The sequence below is a fragment of the Macrotis lagotis genome, chromosome 1, assembly GCF_037893015.1.
Source record: "Macrotis lagotis isolate mMagLag1 chromosome 1, bilby.v1.9.chrom.fasta, whole genome shotgun sequence".
NCBI lineage: Eukaryota > Metazoa > Chordata > Mammalia > Peramelemorphia > Peramelidae > Macrotis > Macrotis lagotis.
The window spans coordinates 433,189,053-433,195,628 of record NC_133658.1 but is presented as its reverse complement, the minus strand read 5'-3'; the positions used below and the strand labels follow the sequence as shown (position 1 = coordinate 433,195,628).

The 6,576-nt window shown below is 39.8% G+C and overlaps 1 pseudogene; it reads left to right on the top strand.

Moving 5' to 3' along the window:
- Positions 1 to 372: 372 nt before the first annotated feature.
- LOC141518819 (ADP-ribosylation factor-like protein 6-interacting protein 1 pseudogene) lies at positions 373 to 860 on the top strand (annotated as a pseudogene).
- Positions 861 to 6,576: the final 5,716 nt, after the last annotated feature.

The following is a 6,576-nucleotide window of genomic DNA, read 5'->3' as shown; positions in this document are numbered from 1 at the left end:
TTTATTAGTTCCTCTTTGAAAGATATAATCAGTCCATAAGCATTTATTAAGTACCTGCTATGTACCAGAGATTTTAGCTGGAACTTGAGAGAAGTCAAGGAAGATGAGACAGAGATGAGAGGGACAACATGCAAAAGAGCTACCAGTGAAAATGTATGGAATAAGGAGGAAGGAGGAAAAAGCGAGGAGGGCAGTATCACTGGATGGTGAAGTACACAGGGGAGAGTATATTTTAAGAAGAATGAAATGGTAGGAAAGTATGTGGTTAGGAAGGGCTTTGAGAGGAACCAAGCAGGATGGCTGGCATCATGCTTTCTTCTTGTATGTAGGCTTCTGTGCATTCTGCTGGGTCTCGGAGACGCCGTGGTGGTCATGGCAAAAGGAGATAACCGCAGCAGCAACCTGCTGGCTGTTGAAACTGCCAGCCTGGAAGAACAGTTGCAAGGATGGGGAGAAGTGATGCTGATAGCTGATAAAAATTCTTCGATGGGAAAGAGCCTGGTTTCCATCTGCAGTCAATATTTGGCTCCAATAAATGGACCACTGAGCAACAGCAAAGATTTCATGAAATTTGCAGCAATCTAGTAAAGACACAATGCAGAACTGTTGGCTGGTGGAGACGTCTCTTCACACTGAAGGAAGAAAAACCTAAAATGTACTTCATGACCATGATTGTTTCCCTTGCTGCAGTTGCTTGGATTGGGCAGCAAGTCCACAATCTTTTCCTCACCTACCTTATTGTAACTTTTTTACTGCTACTTCCTGGACTAAACCAACATGGAATCATTTCAAAGTATATTGGAATGGCCAAAAGGGAGGTAAACAAGCTCCTCAAACAAAAGGAGAAGAAAAATGAATGATGTATCTCTTTCCTTCATTATCATAAATGTGACATGGTATCCTAGGGAACAGTTTCTACAAAATATGTGTACTAAAATGCTACAGAAGCATATTTTTGCTTTCTCATTTAACTTTCTTACTGGCTCTTGATAAGAATCTGAGATTGGTCAATTGAAAGGCCAGTGTCTTTGTGTAAAATTCAACAGAATGTGTCTTCACTGAAAGGGCCCCCCTCTGAACTTCTTGTACTTTTATTACCCAAGGTTAATTGTACTGGCATTATTCAGGAACTGAAACAATCCTATAGTATAGTATTCTTGTAATTCACTAGTTATTCACTTTAATTCTTTAGAATGTTAGCAGTAACTTAAGTAATACAGTCCATCTTAATAGTGGAATATCTCATGTTAAACTTTTCCTCCTGGAGAAATAGTGATGGTCTTTGGGTGTAAAAAAAAGTAAATTTCACATCCTGCTTCAAAAAGTTAGCTCCATGGATATAAAAACCAGTTTTGTCACTTCTGATGAAGAGATCAATTAGCATTGATTTTCCATTCTATTCATTATGGAGATAGATAATCACAGAATTACTGAAAAATGGTTCCATGGCCTAGCTAAAGTTAACCTTTTCCCCGTAAGGAATACCTTGGCAATGTGCAGAAATTTGCTATTTCTGCAAGTAGCAATCTAGCACATTATTGTCAGTCATTCTTGTGTCTTCACACTTAAGATATAGTAACTTCTACTTAGTAAATTAAGAAGTTTCCTTATGGTAACTCCTAAACACAGTCCTGCTGTTATAAGATAATTATCTAAATCCCTGACCTGGAGGAGAGGGCAAAGGAAGGACTAATGAGTAGAGTCACCCTTAACCAAATAAGAGTTTATGACCAATAGTATTCACCCATGGCTCTAAGGCCAAACAGTAAAACTCACCCTTAAATTGTTTGTCCAGCCCCACTCTAGTAGATAAACAGATTTTATAAAATACTATTTTAAATTCTCACACCTATAATGTTACGACTCAAGACACTGCTGTCACCATAGTTTTAGTTTAAAAACAAGTGGTTGCTCCAGTCCTTTTTTTTGACCACTCCAAAAAGAAAAGGGATTTTGCTAAAAGCATGTTAGAAAGTCTGCCTCTGTTATTTGTTTTGAGTTTATCAGATATTCAAATTATAGTCAACCTAATAGCCAGAAACTGAGTTGGCTTTGAATTTGAATAAAGAAACCTCTGAAGCTTGCAAAAAAGAAAAAAAGGAAGGGCTTTGAATGCTAAATAGAGGATTTTATATTTAATCTTATGGGTGGAATAGTGCCATTGGAGTTTATTGAATTAAAGGTGGAGGAGAATGACATTGTCAGATTCACACTTTGAGAAAATTAATCTGTTAACTGAGTGAAAAATGGAATCAAGTTGGGAGAGAGAATTGAAGCAAGGAGACACCAGCCCAAGTATTATTACCTCTTTTTAACCGATTGAGGAAGCTGAAACCCAACAAGATTACTCCTCAACAAACCAGAATCCTATAGCTGATAGGTTTTAGAGTCAAGATTTAAATAGTTTCCTTAATTCCAAGTCTGATGTTCTCTCCATTATGCCTCTCTGTAGACTGTTTGAAGGTACCATACATTTGGAAATCCTGTCAATCTAGGAGAGTTCTAAGATAAAGAAATGCTAAGAAGATTAAATATTAACAGAATTCTTAGGAAGTAATAGGAGGAATTGGAAATGCCATTGTGGGAAGGAGTCCTTGAGGAAGCAAAACAAGAATGATAAAGTAGGTGTGCTTTGGAGGAGCTTTCCATATTTCATGATCAATTCCCTTAAGTTACGTGTAGGAGTGTAGGGGGAAAGTCGGAGGTTTGACTACCAGTTTCCCCAGTACCATTTTGGGAAATGAGATTTCATACACACACAGAGAGAGAGAGAGAGAGAGAGAGAGAGAGAGAGAGAGAGAGAGAGAGAGAGAGAGAGAGAGAGAGAGAGAGAGAGAGAGAGACCACCCCCCATATACACACACAATCTGTCCTGCCAATTACCCACTGGGAATGTTTCATTAGACTTCTTTCCAAATCACTCTCCCTTGAGGGTCAAAAACATTTCACTATAGCCAACCCTCTGTTCTTATAATTCTTAGCTTCCTTCAAAATTTAACTCCAACATCATCTTCCACCTGAAGTTTTTTCTAATCTTCACATCCAAAAACTATTTTCCTTATATTTATTTCAAATATAATTTATAACTACTTATTTATGTATTTCCTCCCCAATTGAATATAAATGCTTTGAAATCAGGGACTATTAAATTTACTTCATATTACATTTGATATATAATAAGCACTTAATCAATATTTGTTGATGAATTAATTAAGTTGTAAAGGGGGCATATTGTATAATGTAAAAAAAAAGTTTTGTAACCTGGCTCTGCAATTTACTAGCAGAGTAGAGTCTCTCTATAATATTTATTCTCTGTAACACAAGATCCTTCTGGTATATTATGTTCCAAGCCCTATAAGCTTTTAATGTAGTTGCTGCTAAGTCCTGTGAGATCCTGACTACAGCTCCACAGTAATTGAATTTTGTCCTTCTGGTTGTTTGTAATATTTTCTCTTTGACTTGGGAGTTATGGAACTTGGCTATAATATTCCTGGGGGTTGGTTTTTTGGGGATCTCTTTCTTGGGGGGATTGGTGGATTCTCTCCATTTCTATTTTGCCCTCTGCTGCTAGAATATCAGGGCAATTTTCCTGTAGTAATTATTTGAAAATGATGTCAAGGCTCTTTTCCTGATCATGACTTTCAGGTATTCCAATAATTTTTCAATTATCTTTCCTGAATCTGTTTTCTATATCAGTTGTTTTTTCAATGAGATGTTTCACATTTTCTTCTAATTTTTCATTCTTTTAGTTTTGACATATTAAGTCCTGATTTCACATAAATTCAGCAATTTCCCTGAGTTCTATTCTTTGTCTGAAGGATTTGTTTTCCTCAGAGAGCTTGCTTATCTTTTTCCATTTGGCCAATTCTGCTTTTTAAAGCATTTTTCTCCTCAATAACTTTTTGAACTATTTTATCCATTTGACCTAAGCTGGTTTTTAGCATGCTATTTTCTTCAGCATTTTTTTGGATTTCCTTGACTAAGCTGCTGACTTCATTTTCATGTTTTTCCTGCATCTCTCTCATTTCTTTTCCCAGTTTTTCTTCTAACTCCCTCATTTGATTTTCAAAGTCTTTTTTGAGCTCTGTCATAGCCTGAGCCCAATTTCTGTTTTTTTCTTGGAGTCTTTAGATGCAGGAGCTTGTGCTTCCTCATCTTCAGACTAAGTGTTTTGATCCTTCTTGGGCTCACAGGAAAAATATTTCTCAATGGTGTTCCTGTTTCTTCTCTGCTCACTCATTTTCCCAGCCTAAGCCTGTTTTGGGGGTGCTTCCTGAGCTTTTGGGACACTCCCACAAGGATCGCAGTGTGTGAGGCTCTGTCTTCCCTCCTGGTCTGTGAATGACCATAAGAGCCCCCACTCTGCCACGAGGCTGAGGTGGGCAGGCCCTGCTGTTCTATGGGGGGCCTAGATTTCGATCAGGATATGAATGTGTTAAGAACCCCAGAGTCCTGTTCCAGGGGCAGAGCTCTGCAGTCTCTCTCTTCACTCCCCTCCCTAGGTTCAATGGGGACTCCTGCTTACCAACTCCACCAGCTTCTGTTTCCTAGATCTGGACTGCCTTGGCTGTGTGCTGTGGGGGCTGGGCTTCATGTGCTCGCTCTGCCAGAGGTCCCCCGCTGTTCCCCCAAGTTGTGCCCAGTGCTCCCCAGGGCATAGGTCAGGAAACTCCTCTGCTGCTGTGAGCTGTGGCTCCCAGCACCCTGGGGCTGCCTACGAGAGGCTGAAGTTCTGGCGGGCCACCCCTCTTGCGGCTGCCCTTCCAACCCCGGGGAGCAGAGCCTTTCTACTCTTTTCCAGGTTACCTTGAGTAGGAGAACTGCCTCACTGGGTCCCTCTGTGGGTTCTGTCTGTCAAAAATTTAGTCCTTAATTTATAAGTTTTATGAGAGAGCACCTAAGAGAGGATCCTCTCTTGTTGCCATCTGAAGGCAAAAGAGCTTAGAATACAACCAAGAATCAATTACCCAGCAAAACTGAATGTCCTCTTCCAGGGAAAAAGATGGACTTTCAATGAACCAGGGGAATTTCAAATGTTCCTGTTGGAATGGACAGAGCTGAACAGAAGGTTTGATCTTCAAATACAGGACTCAGGTGAAGCATAGAGATTGGAGGAGGAGAAAATATGAGGGACTTAATGATGATGAACTGCATGTATTCCTGCATAGAAAAATGACACTGATAATACTCACATGAACCTTCTCAATTAACAGAGCAGGTAAAAGGAGATTTTATAGATGAAGCACAGGAGAAAGCTGAATTTGAAGATAAAATATGGTATAAAAATGGAGTCAATAGAAAAAAGGGAAATGTAATGGGAGAAAGAAAAAGGAAAGGGAAAATCGGCCACAATATTTCATATAATAAGATTTTTCTTTATTACAATGAGCTATGCCAATGATATGGAAGTGGGGAAGGCAAGGGGGAATTAGAGAATCTTTGCTCTCATCAGAGGTGGCTAGGAGAGGAAACAGCATATATACTCAATGGAGTATAGACATCTGGAGTAAGGAGGGCGAAGGGGTGGGGATGTGAATGAAGGAGGAGAGGATGGACCATGGGGGGAAAGTGGTCAAATATAACACATTTTCTTTTTTACTTCTTGCAAGGGGCTGGGATTGGATGGCCTGTCCAGGACCATAGGGCCAGGTGGATGCTGGGCCTAAGGGGTGGTATGGAGGTTTGGGGCCTCTTGGCCCCAGGGCCAGGAATCTGTCTGCTGTGCCACTCAGATACCCTACAGCAGAGTCAGAGTGAAAGGAGAGAGAAAATATAGTACATGGTAGTGGAGAAATACAAAAGAAGGGAGTTGTGATCAGCAATCGCAACAGTAGAAAAACATGGAAGTAACTTTTGTGATGGACTTATCCTAAAGAATGTGATCCACCCATGACAGAGTTTGGGGTGTTGGAACATAGACTGAAGCACATTTATTATTATTATTATCATTATTATTATTATCATTTTGTGGGGGTGCAGGGCAAATGGGACTGGGTGGCCTGCCTGGGGCCACAAAGCAGGGTGATCGTTGGGTGTCTGAGGCCAGATTTGACCCGGGTGCTCCAGGCTCAAGGGCCAGTGCTCTGTCTGCCACCCAGCTGCCTTACTATTATTACTATTTTATTATATTTTGGGTCTTTTTTTTCTTTTTTTTGGTTTTTTGCAGGGCAGTGGAGTTGGGGTGGTTTGCATGTCACACAGCTGGGTGATTGTTGGGTGTACAGGGCCAGATATGGGCTCTGGTATTCCTGGCTTCAGGGCTGGTGCTCCATCCACTGTGCAACCTGGTCATACCTACAATTATTACTATTCTTTTTTTATTTTTATTTTTATTTTTTTCTCTCCCCTTTACTTTATCACTCAAGCGAGTCTATAGTTTTTTGGGGGAGGGGGTATTTTGTTTACTCTTAAACAAGAATATTTTTTAATGTATAAAAAACACTATTTGTACAAAATGAGAATAAATATTAAATTAACACAAGATGCTGAGATCATCGTATTTAGAGATGATTAATATTTTTCTAGGACTCAATTTCCTTATCTGCAAAATTGAGGGAGGAAGGATTTGGACTAGAT